Here is a 16,720-nt window from a genome sequence, read left to right as displayed (position 1 = left end):
GATACATTTAATTAATTTGTGTGAATACTAAAAAAAAATTGTAGTTCATTGAACTTACTTTCAGGTCTAAGAAAAAAAAGGCCTTGGTAAGAACATTAAAAGCCGGTTTCTACTCGTGACTATTGTTTCCGGACGAACCCCCAACAACAGGACAAAAAATCCTACAGGGTGCCGTTAAGTGTAAGACGTTTATTATAAACATTTACTCGTAGAAACTAAAATATTCCGTTTATTCTCAGGAGTATCTTCATTGCAAATCATTTAATAACTTCACATTGACCATATTTTCGAAAATGATAAGTCAAAAATGCTTTTACTTGGAAACCCGCTTCGATTAAGTTACATTTTTTTAAATTAAAATTTTCAAGAACATTTATCTAAAGTTATTGCAATTTTAATTGTGGACGCGAATTTATCGTGCAAAGACAACTACAGGTAGTTAAAACGAGTATTTAGAAGAAAAAAATGATAATTAATTTTTTTTTAATTCTGATTTGAAAAATTACAAACCAAAAAATATATACAAGTTAATTAGGAATCAAACTGAAAGTTGATCTAGTCAATTTTAAATTATAATGTTTTATTTAATTCCATTCAATAGTACTCGTCAAAAGACAGACGGATTGAGTTATTATACACACGTAATGTACAATGTTAGAGAGAATATTATGTATTTGGCATAAGGTCACGGTAGGACAAAGAGAAAGTTTTTTCTCGTTTCCGGAATGAACTGTATTTGACTATTTTACTTATAAAAATAGATTTTTTTTTGTCAGAGAAGTAGCGGTAAGACAATTCTTAAAATAAAGTAAAAAAATAAAAATCAATAAAAAGTTATGAAAATAAACTGAGAGTATTATTTACATCGAATTAAAAATGTTGAACGAATATGATGAAATGAATGATATATCACTTTTAAAAATTATGATTACAATGTATAAAATTCGCTAAAAGTATAATCATTACTTTTTTATTAATAAAAAAAATATTATTAATACTTATTATTAATATGAACTTATTAAAGTGTTGAGTTAATGTAAAATAAAATACTTACACAAAATGAAGAAAGACACTATCAAAATAACACTAAATATTTATTTAAACAATAACTCACATATTAACGTCATATTAAACACACTATAACACATGTCTATAAAAACACAATAAAAATATTACATCTCTGTCACTGGCAGTTGATAACTTAATAATTTAAATTAAAAAAAAAAAAAAAATTAATCGTACGCGCTTAGTGAGGGGAAAGTGACAACGGTCGATTTCTCCCTTGGCGGCAAATCGACTGTCCAATGTGCATCGTTCATGATTACAAAACCATGATTACGTGTCTCACAATCAGAGATCCATTGAATAAGATTTGTGGTTTTCTTTTATGATATTATACGAGTATGTATACTTTTATTTTAATTTTGAGAGATATCGTTGTAATAGATATGCTAATTTCAATCAATTATTTTTATTCATCACTAACTTGGACTTATTTAAAAATGAATGAAAACATGAATGAAATATTTATTAATAATATAATCATCTGTCGAAAAGGAGGGGATAAAATAGTAGCTTGTTAAACATTCCATTATTTATTGTAACTTGAAAATTTTGTACTTTTTTTTTTGTAACTGTAGAGCTCTTAGTTAAATGAAAACCTATTGTTTCATCTGTTTCAGTAAGGTAACTTAAAGGCAAAGATCACTCCTAGTGTAATCAGTAGCATTTGTATACTGATACAAAATAGAAACAATAAATCATATTAAAAATAAGGCACTTGGATAAGATGTAAGTGGTCGCCTTTACGCCTAAACAGCGATCTCTTACTGTCGACCTTTGGGCTGAGCGCTGATGTATAAAATGTGGATTTTTTTAATATACAAAATTTATCATGCGATTGCATAAAAAAACATACATATTTAGAACCTGTAAGTCGACTGACATCAGTATATACATATAAATAAACGAATACATCATTATTACATCACTTCAGCCTATCACAGTCCACTGCTGGACATATTCCTCTAAAAGCTCACGCCGATTGTCTGAAATCCTCATCCGACCTCCGTCGGCAATCTAGCATAGATCGTTAGTTCAACGGGTCGGAGGACTAGTCACACTGTGTTTACTGAGATCTGTGAGTGGAAACTCCAGGACACTTTTTCAGCGGTCAACGGTGCTGCCATACATCCGACTTGCCACTTCTACTTACTAATTTTACGAGCTATGTCAGTTACTAACTGGTTCTCTTGTAGATAATTCCATTCCTAATATTATCTTTGAGAGAGACTTTAGCATAACTCATTCCATAGCACGCTGAGTGTTCTGTCTTGTGGTCTTTTTGCCAGTTTCCACGTCTCAGCACCACAACACAGGTGGGACATATCTGAACAAAATGATAATAATATGCATATCTAATTATTTTGTTTTATAATAATGACCGTAAAATAATGCGGACAAACAATGGCAGATATGAAATAATAAAAAGCTAATATTTTCAACATACTCGTATCATAAACACTCGACACTATTCACTTCGAAGATTCCGCATTGCTTGAAGACAAAAGTCTTCGAGCAATGCGTCTTGCCTATGTTTACATGTGGAGCCGAGACGTGGACACTGATAAAGGGACTGGTCCACAAGTTTAAAGTCGCTCAACGTGCAATGGAACGGGCTATGCTTGGGGCTTCTCTCAAAGATAGGATTAGAAATGAGACTATCCGCGAAAGAACGAAAGTAACCGACATAGCCCACAGATTTAGCAAGTTGCCAGTGGGCTGATCATCTGTGTCGCAGCACCGATGGCCGTTGGAGCAGACGGGTCCTGAAGTGGAAACCGCGTCTTGGCAAACTCATTGTGGGACGTCCTCCGACCGTTGGACCGACGATCTACGTAAGATTGCCGGTGTAGGCTGGATGAGGATTGCGGGAAACCGGGATGTCTGGCGCGAACTTGGGGAGGCCCATGTACAGCAGTCGACTGCAATAGGCTGAACTGACTGATTGACTGACGTATCATAAAAGATTCAAAGTGTATAAAATCTTGTTTGACAATCAAAAAAATGTATTGTAATATTGTAAGAGCTGGCAGTAACAAACCGACGAACTAAAAATTAAATTCATTCGTTTTAATGTCTATGTTTAAATTTTACATTTCAGTTTAAGCTTACAAGAACTATTCATGCAATGGTTCTTGAGTTGCAGGCGTCATTAGATTACGATAACCACTTACCATCAGGTGGGCCTTACGCTTGTTAACTACGAAAAGTAAGTAAAGTTTTAGTATAAAATAAGATTAAGGGTGGCAAACAAGCGTAATCCCACCTAAGCCGAGTTAAGTAAATAAGCTGTAGTCTTTGGACGCTGATGGAGTGCTGCACACTAGAAGTATCGCAAGCGCGTTGTCTTCCATACTCCCGAACCTCCCCAGGAGCTCTGGCTGCCTTACTTACCACATGAACACAACACTGCTTGAGAATTGTATCATTGAGCTTCAATCTTCTATAAAGTTGAGGTACATTTCCGTGGTCGTGTTGCTCCGAATTTCAAGCACGATACTTCCTGCTGTGCTCTACCTCATTACCCTAATTATTAAGTAGTATATTCTTTTCAGACTGCGCCAATTTCCAATATCTTGGCCCTGAACTTAATCGTCGACTGCTTTATGTGATCTACAATGCACGGCGAGATGACCCACAAATCCAAGAAGAAAATATTTGTGTAGAAATTAGAAAGATGGCGAAAAATATTTGGTCTCGAAATATAATAATAATAATAATAATAATAATTTATTTATTCACTCCTTTTAACAAAACAATTTACAGTACGTTAAGTATTCACATTTTAAACAGAAACATATACAAGTTAACGTTGGCAGCCGTAATAGTATAAACTGTGATACAGCTGCCTGCGTCTTCCACTGTGAGATATAAGACATAGCAAACATTACGTACATAACAGGTGCAAATCTACTTGAGAAATATTATAAAAATAGTATTTAAACAATATTGTCTTTCTTTTTGGGGGTAATAAAGTGTGTGCGGGTGTGCTCATTTTTACTCCATATCTATATGTGTGTGTGTGTGTGCGTATGAGTGTGTGTGTGTGTGTATGAGTGTGTGTGTGTGTGTGTGTATGAGTGTGGGTGTGTGTGTGTTTGTGTTCATGTGTATACGTGTGAGCGTGCGTGTGCGCATGTGTGTTAGAAGAAACATTTTTTTTTTTTTTTTTTTTAATTTAATAATGAATTACATTTTCAGTCTCGACAAAATCAAGTGATTGAAGCCAGCCGCGAATTACTTTTTTACAGTGCATTGTTTTAAGGGGAAAAATATTGTTCACTTTATTTGCATTATTATAGAGGTGAGCGCCAATGATATAAAATTGCTGTTTTGCAAGAGATGTATTATGTGACGGTATTGTACACACCCTACTTCTGTTGCGCTTTTGAGAGGGATTATATATTAAACTTTTGTGCTTACGAAGTATTGACTGCATGATGAATATCTGCCTGACAGTGAGAACAGAACATTCACGATATAGGAGTGCTGTGGAATATCTTCGTGGTCTTTTAGACAAAACTTTAAGAATTGCACGCTGCGCACGCTCCAGTGGTAGCAGCGTAGTAATATTAGTGCCTCCCCATGTGACAACACAATACTGAAGCAAGGTCTGAACAAGTGCATAATAAACATTCATTAGTATGTCACGGTCTGCAGACATCCTAAGTTTATAGAAAATAGGAATCAATTTTCTTACACGTGCTGTTAAAGCCTGAACATGTAGGGACCAGTTGAGATGTTTATCTATAATAATACCAAGATATTTTGTACTGGGTGTAGAAGTTAAGCTGGGACAGTGACATTCACAATAGTCGTCTGACTTATCACAATGATGAGCTCTTATACAAAAATCACTTGAGGGCTGGGTATTTGCACGTAGTGAAAAAGTCATATATGTGGTCTTATTCAGATTAAGAGTCAGCAAGCTATCATCTAGATATTTTATAATTTGTTTCAATGCATTTTCTGTGTGATTGTGTACCTCTGCCCAGTCTTTCCCATGTAGAATCAGCGCTGTATCATCTGCGTAGGTAATTATTTCACAGTTAGTTAATCGCAGACCACACAAACTGTTAATGTATACCAAAAACAATGTCGGACCAAGGACACTGCCCTGTGGGACTCCATATGTTAACTTAGTGTCACCACTGGTGCAATTTCCTATTTTGACACATTGGGTACGATTCGAAAGGTAATCACACTATGAGAATCACACTATCACAATATGAGATGAATGTGGGATGCATAAAATTAAAATAAGCACATCTTGGTCTGGAATACTTGAAACCCAAAAATAATGAATTAAACGGTCATAAAAACAATCATAATTATAATGAAAGAAGAGATATCACAACAAACTGTAATCTTAGATCAGAATTTAATAAGGTATGGTAGCAGTGAGAAATTAACAGTATAAACTAAACTAAATCAGCCACTAAATTTCCAACTAGGTGTATCCATCGCACTAGTCGACGGGACCGACGATAGCGTTACGTGCTTTCTAAGGCATAATGTTCTCTTTACATACAAGGATATACATAAATTCTAACCAGAAAATATATAATGTTATTTTAATCAGTAAAAACTACACTTAAAAAATTGGTAACTTCTAAATCAATTGAAATAGTAGAAGTAGGATCAGCAGCCAGATCACCTATTATAAATTGATATTTTTATTTCGATATAACTTTAAACAGGCAATTTGGTTTAATTATATACAGAACAGACAAATAAGCTACGAATATTTTATTGTTTTGTCATATACCTTCTTATATAATAAATATATTTAACGCGAAAGTGACTGTTCTTTCTTCAAGGTTAGACGAATCATTTGAAGGATGTTTGTCTAGTAATAATCACATACTGATTTTTTAAGGCAAATAAGCTTTAAGAAAATGTCAAAGATGTACATTTATTATCTACTAGCTGTGCCCGCGACTTCGTCCGCGTGGAATTTAACAAAAAAGTTCTGTTCGCAGAGTTATAAAATAAATAAATTTCTAAAATAAAAGTAACCTAAGTTGCTCCTTCTATAGACTATCTGCCAGTGGAAGTCTCGTAAAAATCGGTCCAGCCGTATCAGAGATTAGTTGGAACAAACAGACAGACAGACAAAAATTGTAATCTGATTCTGTATACTTACACGTGGGAAAAATTAGCTAGTTAAGTTTGACCAAATCATTAATTTGTATTTTATGGCGACGTTCATTTGGACCATGTGTTTAAATATTTTTATTAGCGCACGAATTAGTCGTAGTTATAACGCCGCGTTGGCGCAACGGTCACAGCTATGGGTTGTGCCCGTTGCGCTGGCGGTAGCGGGTTCGATCCCCGCACATGACAAACATTTGTATTGGCCATACAGGTGTTTGCTGTGGTCTGGATGTTTTTGCAGTCCTTGTGGGTCTCCCCACCATGCCTCGGAGAGCACGTTAAGCCATCGGTCCCGGTTGTTATCATGTACACCTGATAGCGATCGTTACTCATAGTAGGGAATATACATATCCGCCAACCCGCATTAAAGTAGCGTGGTGGATTAAGCTCTGATCCTTCCCCTACATGGGGAAAGCGGCATATGCCCAGTAGTGGGATATTACAGGTTGAATCGTAATAGTTATGTATATAATTATATCATATAAGTATCTCAAAAATTATTTCTTGTTGTACAGGAATGACGAACAAACTGATGGCACAGTTAGCTGTAATCCTGTCTTCTTCTTCAAGCAGTTCCGTCTTTACCACACAGGGCTCGTGACCCATGCCCAGGGCCTAGAGTGGTAGCTACACCGTTAACAACAAGTAATTAATTAAAACTAATATATTTTTAATTTGTAAAATGACGATACAAAAGTGCCTTTGAATCCAACTAGAATATACGATGTTTTATTTGGAACGAAGTTTCTTACAGCAGGCTTGACATTTGGCTGGGCGACCGAACTGAGAAAAATGTGAGACCAAAACCGTAAGAAAAATATATAGCGGAAGTGACAAAAAAGTAAATTTCCTAAATACTTTTATGTACTTAATAAAAACCAATCAACAAAATTAAAAAAAAAATTAAGAACGAAAATATATAAAATTTATATAAAATTCAACATTTTTTAAATTGTGTTGCTTTTATACTATTCGAAGGAACTTCGTTCCTACCTGGTGTCCCATGGCATCACATAATTATTATTTTTTATTTATTAATACTTCCGCAAAATCAATTTTCATTTACATACTTACAATTGTCTTACATCGACGTCTTATTAGCGATAACTCTTTAAAGGGCCGTCTATTAATTACGTGATATTTTTACAAACTTTTTAACCCCCTACCTCCCTTAGTCATGTGTGGTGAGGTTCTGAACTAACAACCCCTCCCCCTGTACCCAAAAATCAGGCGTATTATTTTGTACAAAGTATATAAAAAAGTGTCAAACTGTTATCTTTAAATATAATCTGATTAAGTTTTGTAAATTAAGCATACATTTTTACCTCACGAGATTAATGCATGACCCCTAAACGAATGTTAAATGGATATATTCATTACGGCTAAAAATTTTACTTCACATCTTCGTACTCAATTACAATTATCGGTGAAGTTACAAGAATAAAATTTCAAGGTGTTCTCGTGGTAACTATTTTTAAACGGAAGTTTTAAAAACTTGATGACATTACGATGGTGTGTAGTCCTCATCACCAAGATATATTTATTATAAGATACTATAGCTGACCTGGCAAACTACGTTCTGCCATATTTTTTATTTAAAGTTTGCTATAAAATTATCATAGTCATTAATCGAAATAAAACATAACCTATCTTGTAAGTTGGACAAAATTCATATCCCATATTATGTAACCAAAATTTCATTAAATGTGTCCAGTAGTTTCGAAGATTAGCCCGAACAGACAACGGGACACGAGATTTTTATATCAGATGAGAAAAATCATTCACCCCACTTACGTCGTTCGTCTTTATGAATGAGTGAATGAATGAATTACTGATTCATATAGAAGTAACAGGTGCAACGTTTCTTTTGACATTTTGTTAAATTTTTGATATATGAATTATATTTTATGATATAAATATTTTAAATATTATTTTATTTATATACTTATTATATATTATAAATAATTTAATAGAAAATAAATAAAACGCTTGACACTCAGAGGCGGCTCATCTTAAAGAGCGCCGGTGCAGTGCACTCCGACGAAAATTACATAGGTAAAAATTACATGCTATCCTTACATTACATTCTTTATATTCTGATATGCGTATATAACATCTATTATTTTACATAGATTTGACATTAAGTTGTAACGAGTGGTTCCTATGAAACGAAGTTTAAAACGATTCCTAGCACTGTATTTAATGAGTGCGAAAGAGATAGACAATAATAATACAGTGTATCTTTTAATATACAGCTTAAAAAGACTTTCGAAATGCGCCTCGAACTGAAATTGTACTCAGTCAAAGTAGTAGGTACGAAAACTAAATCTTCTAATCGTCGTGTTTTTAAACATGAACAATATTTCAAAACACCTTGGTTATGTGGATGTGAAGAAAACGATAAATGATTTTGTTTTCCGTGTCTGGTGCTTGGAGCTGGCGCCTGAAGTGGTGCTGAATCTTAATGGGCGGAATGGATTTACAGTATAAAAAAATTAATGGTAAGTTCCAGTTTTTCTTTTATTACTTTTGTCAACCCCTATCGTCTATCAATCGTGCGGCGTGTACGGTTAGTAACTCGGGACACGTCTTTTAGGGTTGGCGCATGTTTGTTTTAATTTGTAAGCAATTAAAATGGTTCATACTACCTGTGTGCAGGAGATTGTACATTGTCATCCTGCATAAGTAGAGAACTGCGATTTCATGAATGTCCTTACACAGAAGAAAGGTAAACCTTTACTTAAATGCGACATGCGGTGTTGTCTTGTCATCAAAAATCAAAGGCGTTGGACAACAGATATGTAAGAATTATAATATAGATGCACGTATGGACATATATGGAATTATAATATAGATGCATGTATGGATATTACCATTACTATTGGTAGTGCACCAATTAGGATAATAATAATGTGGTTACAATTACATTCTAACGGTCAAGCGATTCAACGTCTAGTTGCGTCAGACAGCGCGTCGTATTTATGCAATGCGTTGCCATAACTGATGGTAACAATCCGCCTCGGAGTACCACGAGCGGTGGAAATGACATGTTCAGTGTGCCGCTAAGATGAACAATATGACACGAATAATATTAAGTAAATTTAAAATGTGATATAATGATAACTATAAGCGCTCTTGTGTTTAGAGGTAGTCGCTTATAACAATATAATACAATTATTTATTTATTTGTCAAGATACAAACAATATGCATCATAAATTTCCTGCATAGCAAAAATTTTAATTATTAAACAGTTGTAATGGTTATTATGATATTTATTTGACGTTGGTAAACAATAAAATCAGGAAAACATTTTTTTTAATTTCTCTTTTTAACTTTCTACAATTTCTTTGCCAACTTATAGTAACAAGAACAAAGGCCATAAAACTTGATTGGCTTCGATGACTCCTTTAGTTGACTTTCTATTCTATGTCTCTAATGATACAAAGCCTTTTACTATAAGTAGGTAAACACAATTAAAGAGTATTTCGTGTCAAAGATTTACATAGCGATTTGTATACTTGAAATAGCGGAAATAACGTGAAATTATTTATTAAGTTAGAAAGTCTACTAAAACTTTACAAAAATATTTTCTCATCTTTCTTTTTTTTTGTTGAACATACGGTCACATGTTCTTATTGCAGAGTGTGGACAACTTAGGACAGTTGGTAGATACAGATAATTTTTTTCTTCTAAATGTGAATACAAATAATCGTAGATTAAATAAATAAATAAATATCTACACAATACACACACGGTCGTTTGTTCCTAGCAACTAAATGCTTGTGTTATAGGTGTATATATTTTTTTGATAAACATACTTATAAATAATACATATATAAATAGATAAATAAATATGTATATATATTACACCCAGACTCGGGGTGGGAATCGAACCCACAACCCCCGGAGTAGAAAGTCATAGGTTGATTGACTAATTCAGCTTGTAAAATTCCACTGCTGTGCATAGGCATCTTTCTCCATGTAGGTGAAGGATCGAAGCTTAATCCACCACATCACATTTCCTACTATGAGTAATGATCACTATCAGGTGTTTGCGATAACAACCCGGGTCATCAGCTTCACGTGGGCTCCAAAGCACAGCGGGGAGACTGAGCAAGAACGTCATCCAGAAAGAATATAAATAATTTTCCAAATACAAATCTCCTTTCACGGGTTTTCCTAGTTAGTTTTGGGGCCAGATTAGCAATGAAAAATCTATAACAAAGTTTTACGAATAAATATTTCTCATTTCTTTCTCCCAAGCCCGCGAACGCCGCGGCGGCTGGTGCTATACCCAACCCTATATCAGAGCGGTTGTCAGTAAGCAAAAGTTACTAAACCAAAATCCAAAAGCATTATATTTCTTAAGTCTTGTTTACTCGTCCAAAGGTTATGTTAGAGAAAATGTGACAGTGCATTGTGACGTTATGTAATTTATGAATTTTATGAATACATAAACGCATGCTATTACTTATGATTTCTGAGCATATTTTAATACATAATGTATTAAAGTCGAAATATTTGTGATATATATATAGGATCGAAAAGTCACGGTTTCCATCATCATCACTTTAGCCTATCGCAGTCTACGGCTGGACATAAGCCTTCACAAGTTCGCGCCAAAAATATCGTGAACTTATGTGTCACGGTTTTAATGTCATCTCAACCACCTTATTTTTTTCTTTCTTAAATATAATATATTAATTACATATATCAAAATAAGATAGCCTATCTTTAAAGTTGGATAAACAAACACACGGTGTGAAAATTTGATTAAAATCGGTTAAGCAGTTTAGGAGTCCATCGCAGACAAACAAACGTGACTCGCAATTTATACATATGAAGATTTATCACTGCAGAGTGCCAATAATATCTTTCTTAAAAGAAGACAGTGACAAACAGAATATATAAGATCTTGCGAATCTACCGTGATTTGATTGCATAAGACGCCGCAGAGGTGCACGTTCACCCGCTTTTGTTTTAGTATTTTTAGACACAAATAGATGAAACTTCAAAGCGCTACACGAACGGCTAGGCTTACTCAGAACACTAAAGTAAAGTTGATCAACACAGCAGTTGAGCACAAATCGTTGCTATCAATCATATTATTGCAAACTTTATATAGAAGGGTCTGGTTAGAGACTATCCTTCTTTTATCCAATGGAAGTACTCGAAACTTTAATAGTAGATTATCGTAAGAAGACTTACTGTAATAACATTTGTAATTGATGACAACCAGAAATTTACGCTGAACCATTTCCACACGATCGCTATATTTATCATAAAAAGGATTCCAAATGACTGTTGCATATTCAAGTTAATTTGATGAGGGATTTAAAAAGAATCAAATACGATCTAAATGAAGTACACGCTCTAACAACAAAACCGTAAAGTTGATAGGCTTTGTTGACAATATGATCTACATGGGAATCAAAGTGCAACTTCGAGTCCATCAATACATCTAGATCCCTTATATATTGCGATATATATGCGATATTTTTTGTAACGGAACATTACAAAGACTATATTGAGAATTTATAATAATGAACTTTTTAGTAAAAGTTCAATATTATAAATTTTCTTTTACATTTAAAGTTATTCAGTTGTAATTTGTTCTCAATGCAATATTCAGATAATCCATCAAGGTCCGCTTGTAATTTAAGATAACTGCTGTAATTATCTATTCTTAAATATACTTTTAAGTCGTTGGAATATAGTAGGTACTTGGCATTATGGAAACAACACCCAATATCGTTAATAAATAATATAAATATAAGTGGGTCAATTGTTGATCAGTAGAGCTGATAGTAATCGACTTAGAAGCGAATCCGTTGATATTACCCGTTGTGTATTTGCGATATAGGAAGCAAACCAGCGTAAAATATTTCCTCTTATCCCATTAAAGGCTAATTTTTTTAAGAGCAGCAAATGATCGACCTTGTCGAATGCCTTGGAAAAATCTGTATAAACAGCATCTATCTGTTGCCGACTATCAATACTTTCAAACAAAAAATTTGTATAAGTATATCATTTTTTTTTTTTTTGTTATCGCAGGGGAACCCATTTATGGGTGATATCCAGGACGCCCGGGAAGGCAGTCCTAGACCGTATGTCGGCTTCAACACTTGGGGGTGCACTACCGACCAAACCCCTGCGGGAGCCTTCAGCCGCTTTAATTGGAGGCTTTAACAATCCCGACGACGCCATGTCTAGCAGGACCGGGTTACCATCCCGAACCGACACAAGCACAGGGGCATTACTGGAGGTGCATTAAGTAGCGCCTCCTACGCACCCCCGTTCGTCGCCTGCGGACGGAGGCCTCGTCGGTGGCCTCCTCTCTCATCCGCTCGTCGTTCTCCTTCTGGAAAATTACTGTCTCGCAGAAGGAGACCATCGCCGTCCAGGACTCGTCATTGCCGAGCATCGCGGTGATGATGCTCGGCAGTGACAAGTCTCCTCCGACGACTGTCGTCAGATCGCGACGCAGCGCCGCCCATCTCGGGCACACCTCGAGAGTGTGCTGTGCAGAGTCCACCGCCGCGCCACAATCGTGACATCCAGTCGTTGGCTCCTTTTGGACCGTCCGACACAAGTTGTATAAGTATATCATAAGATTACTTATTACTGACCTATTTTTTTACAAATCTTTAATCTTATTAGAAAAATGAGATATACTAATAATAAAAAATCCAACTAAATAATTTTTAGCCATAATTGTGTTTGCTCGCAAACTAAAAAAAACCGACTTCAATTACATCGACGAGTAATAAACGTAGATCGACGAAAAAATAGTCAAGTAACTACGCGTTATCAAAGATTACTCAAAAAGTAGTTATCAGATCTCAATCAAATTTCTATGTGACCACATGACAAACATCAGCTTTCGATTAAATTAAAAATTATTAAAATCGGTACACCCGGTTAAAAGTTATTACAGATTTTCAAGAGTTTCCCTCGATTTCCCTAGGATACCATCATCAGATCCTGGTTTCCTTATCATGGTACTAAACTAGAGATATCTTCTTTCCAACAAAAAAAGAATTATCAACATCGGTACATCCAGTAGAAAGTTATGCGGTATAATACAACGTAGGTCGACGAAAAAAAGCGTCAAGTAAAAACGCATTATTAGATATAACTCGAAAAGTAGTTGTTAGATCTCAAATAAATCTAAATGGGACCAATTGGCACACACCACCTTTCGATTAAAACAAAATTTGTCGAAATCGGTCTACCCGGTCAAAAGTTTTGATGTAACATACAAAAAAAAAATACAGTCGAATTGAGAACCTCCTCCTTTTTTGGAAGTCGCTTAAAAAAGGACTAATTACAAAAATTAACTATTCTACAGATTTTTAATTTTGCATAAATCACTGCGTGACCGTATAGCAATGACGGGCGTAGTGTCACTTTCACGAACCAATATGTTTCCATATTTGATCCAGGTATATCTATAGGCACATTTCTTAGCTGTCTCCCATACTTCCTGAAATAAACCTTTATTTTTAAGGGTGAGATGCTCATTAATAAATATTTGTTGTTTCGGCCGGTAATCCCGAGCTGATCCCTCTTAGTTCCCTTTGCTAGGCGTGCAGAAGCAACAAGGCTATCACGTATCATTCTATTATTAAATTTAGCTATTATATTCTTCGGGCGGGATCTCTTGAAATCTGGCGACAGGACACGATGAACAGATACTCGTACAACATCTTGTTTTGAAAGTGGACATTTTAAAAGTGTTCCTATCTCCAGACGCGTTATCAGCAGATCTTTTCCACGCTTTCTCATGATTTCTAAGTTGTATTGCCTTGCCTGTTGCGCCGTCATATCCACTTTTGATTCCAACTCTTCAACTCGTTTATCCTTCGTTCAAGAATTTCGACACGTTTTTCAATTTCATGAACTGAAGTTAATTTTTAACATCATCAAGATCATTTGTGATTTGAGTGAACTCTCCGTCGCATTGTTCAAACCAAGATTCCAACCTTGAAATTATACGGTTTTCGTATCGCAGCATATCTATCTATCTATCAATATACAGTGTGAACACAACTGGTCAGCGACGATGCACCAGGCGAAATGAAATTAAATGGTTTAATAATGATATAGTGATATAGATAGAATGAAATTTAATGGTTACATAATAAAATGGTTGCTGTAAAGTACCTACCTATCCAAAACTTTAAAAGGCTTTTTAGGCTTTTAAAAAACTTAATAAGCCCCGATAAAATCCGAAAAAGTAGTTTCATTATACCCAATTCAAAAGGTTCATTTTTTTTGTTTTTATTTACAAACTGTCGGTATATGTCACCTGTACAAAGATTTTGTTAAAATTGATAGAAATAATGACGTTTTCAGTGAATAATTAAGTGCGTTTAAAAAACAAATCGACAAAGTTCTGTTCACGATATGAAAGACTTATTATCGACTTATTTTTAATAAACGTAAAATTTTGATTCTAATTTTATCACAATTCTAATTAAATTACCTTACCTGTCACCGAATTTTCCTTTATTATATAAATTTGTAATAAAATTAGTTGTAAGTAAATGTAACCGACATAGCCCACAGAATTAGCAAGTTGAAGTTAGTAGTGGGCTGGTCACCTCTGTCGCAGGATCGATAGCCGTTGGAGCAGACGTGTCCTGGAGTGGAGACCAAGTGATGGCAAACGCAGTGTGAGACGCCTTCCGACCCGCTGGGCCGACGATCTACGTAAAAGATTGCCGGTGTAGGTTGGATGATGCTAGCAGACAACCGGGATATCTGGTGTGAACTTGGAGAGACCTATGTCCAACAGTAGACTGCAATATACTGAAATTACTGACTACACAAATGTAATCAAAATCAATTTATTTATACTGTTATATATTAAGGTTTGTTACTTAGACCTATAACTATTGTTACATATATGCTTTTTGGGGGTGTAAATGGACAGGGTGTGAAGTTCTTCGCCCGCCATCGAAAAGAGAGGATATACCGACCAGACGGGTGTTGAGTCTGGCGGGCTACTGCCCCAAAGGTTATTGTCGGGTTCTTGTATATATACTCAATCGCCCTGAAAATTTTGATAGTGCGATGTAGCATACGTCAGTTATCTCTATTTACGTAGTTCGTATGTAGTGCGATAGATGTCGCCACAGCTTTATACTTTTGTATGTCTCAAACTGTTTTGTATGCCCTATAAAATAGACAAATTAATTAATAATCAAACACATTGTTCCCGTGACTTTCCTCGTGTTTATATATTTCGACTAACCTACTCTTTTCCGTGATATTACTAATGTTTGAAAAAGTACTTCAAAATGTTGATTTTCCAATAACAAGCCACAAAAAAAAATTATTTCGGCAAAATAAACACGCTTTCATGCCATAAAATTAAATTACATTTTAAACCTTTTTTATTTCCGCGAAAACGCTATCAACTATTTTGGTGACGTAATATGGTTAAAAACAAAAGTCGTGTATGACGTAAATAAGACAGAACTCGTTGAGTACGTCAACGTCAATAGTTCAAAATCTTATACTCTTTGTAGTTCAACGTTAACAGCTAAAACTATTTGGTGTATTTGTGTAAAATAATGAATTACAATAGCTATCGTTGGTGTTTAGTGCCTCGTTGTACAAATACTAGCATTAAAAATCCAGGAAAGTTGTTTATCAAAGTGCCAGATGATACTGAAATGAGGAAAGTTTGGTTGGAACTTGCAAAACGAGGTCCTAATTCATTATCAACTAAAAGCCGAGTGTATTTATGCGAGGATCATTTCAATGTAAGTATATGTATATGTATAAATAAAGTTGATGGTAACATAACTTACAATGACTATGAAAGCAAACAACAAATTAGTAATGAACGCATTTTATTTCAGTTGGAACAAGATATGGAGAATTATATGGAATACAAAATAATGGGATCTGTAAAACATGTTAAGATGAAAGTAAACACCACCCCGTCCAGATTTTGAAAACAAAATGAAATGAAATGAAAACATTTATTTCGTCATAAGGTGATATACACATTTATAAAAGTCAAAATAATGTCATTTACAAAAATAATAATAAAATATCTTCGACAATAATTAAAGAAAGTTAAGGTAGCAAAAAAATCAAACAAATAAAAATTTATATCTTAACATTGGGTACATTACAAACTTAGGTAATATACCTAGTGTGTTATGTGCAACCTTAACTTAGTCAAAATAATCAAAATATTAAGTTAAAAGTTTTTAAATTTCTAATGTCTCAGTAGACATTACCTTCCTATTATGTCCTCGGCTTAATTAAATATTACAATAAATAAGATAAACTAATGTCCCTAGTGTAGGCCGAGAGAAATAAAGACAGAGAAAAAAAACTCTTGGTACTCTTTTAATAATTTAAAGGCATATACAAGACAAAACGTAACAGTATGACCATGAAATTATCAGGATAAACACGAGACAGCCAATCGTGTGTGTGGAAACCACCACATGTCACCTGCTCCCAATATTTTAACTA

The 16,720-nt window shown here is 34.6% G+C and overlaps 1 long non-coding RNA gene across 1 annotated transcript; it reads left to right on the top strand.

Annotated features, from left to right (window-relative positions):
• The first annotated feature begins 15,666 nt into the window (after window positions 1–15,666).
• Window positions 15,667–16,212, top strand: LOC123666560. The gene is made up of 2 exons (XR_006745275.1): window positions 15,667–15,993; window positions 16,093–16,212. It is a non-coding gene; the product is annotated as an uncharacterized LOC123666560 (long non-coding RNA).
• Window positions 16,213–16,720: the final 508 nt, after the last annotated feature.

This window comes from Melitaea cinxia, chromosome 26 (assembly GCF_905220565.1).
Source record: "Melitaea cinxia chromosome 26, ilMelCinx1.1, whole genome shotgun sequence".
NCBI lineage: Eukaryota > Metazoa > Arthropoda > Insecta > Lepidoptera > Nymphalidae > Melitaea > Melitaea cinxia.
This window is presented reverse-complemented; position numbering and strand designations above follow the sequence as displayed.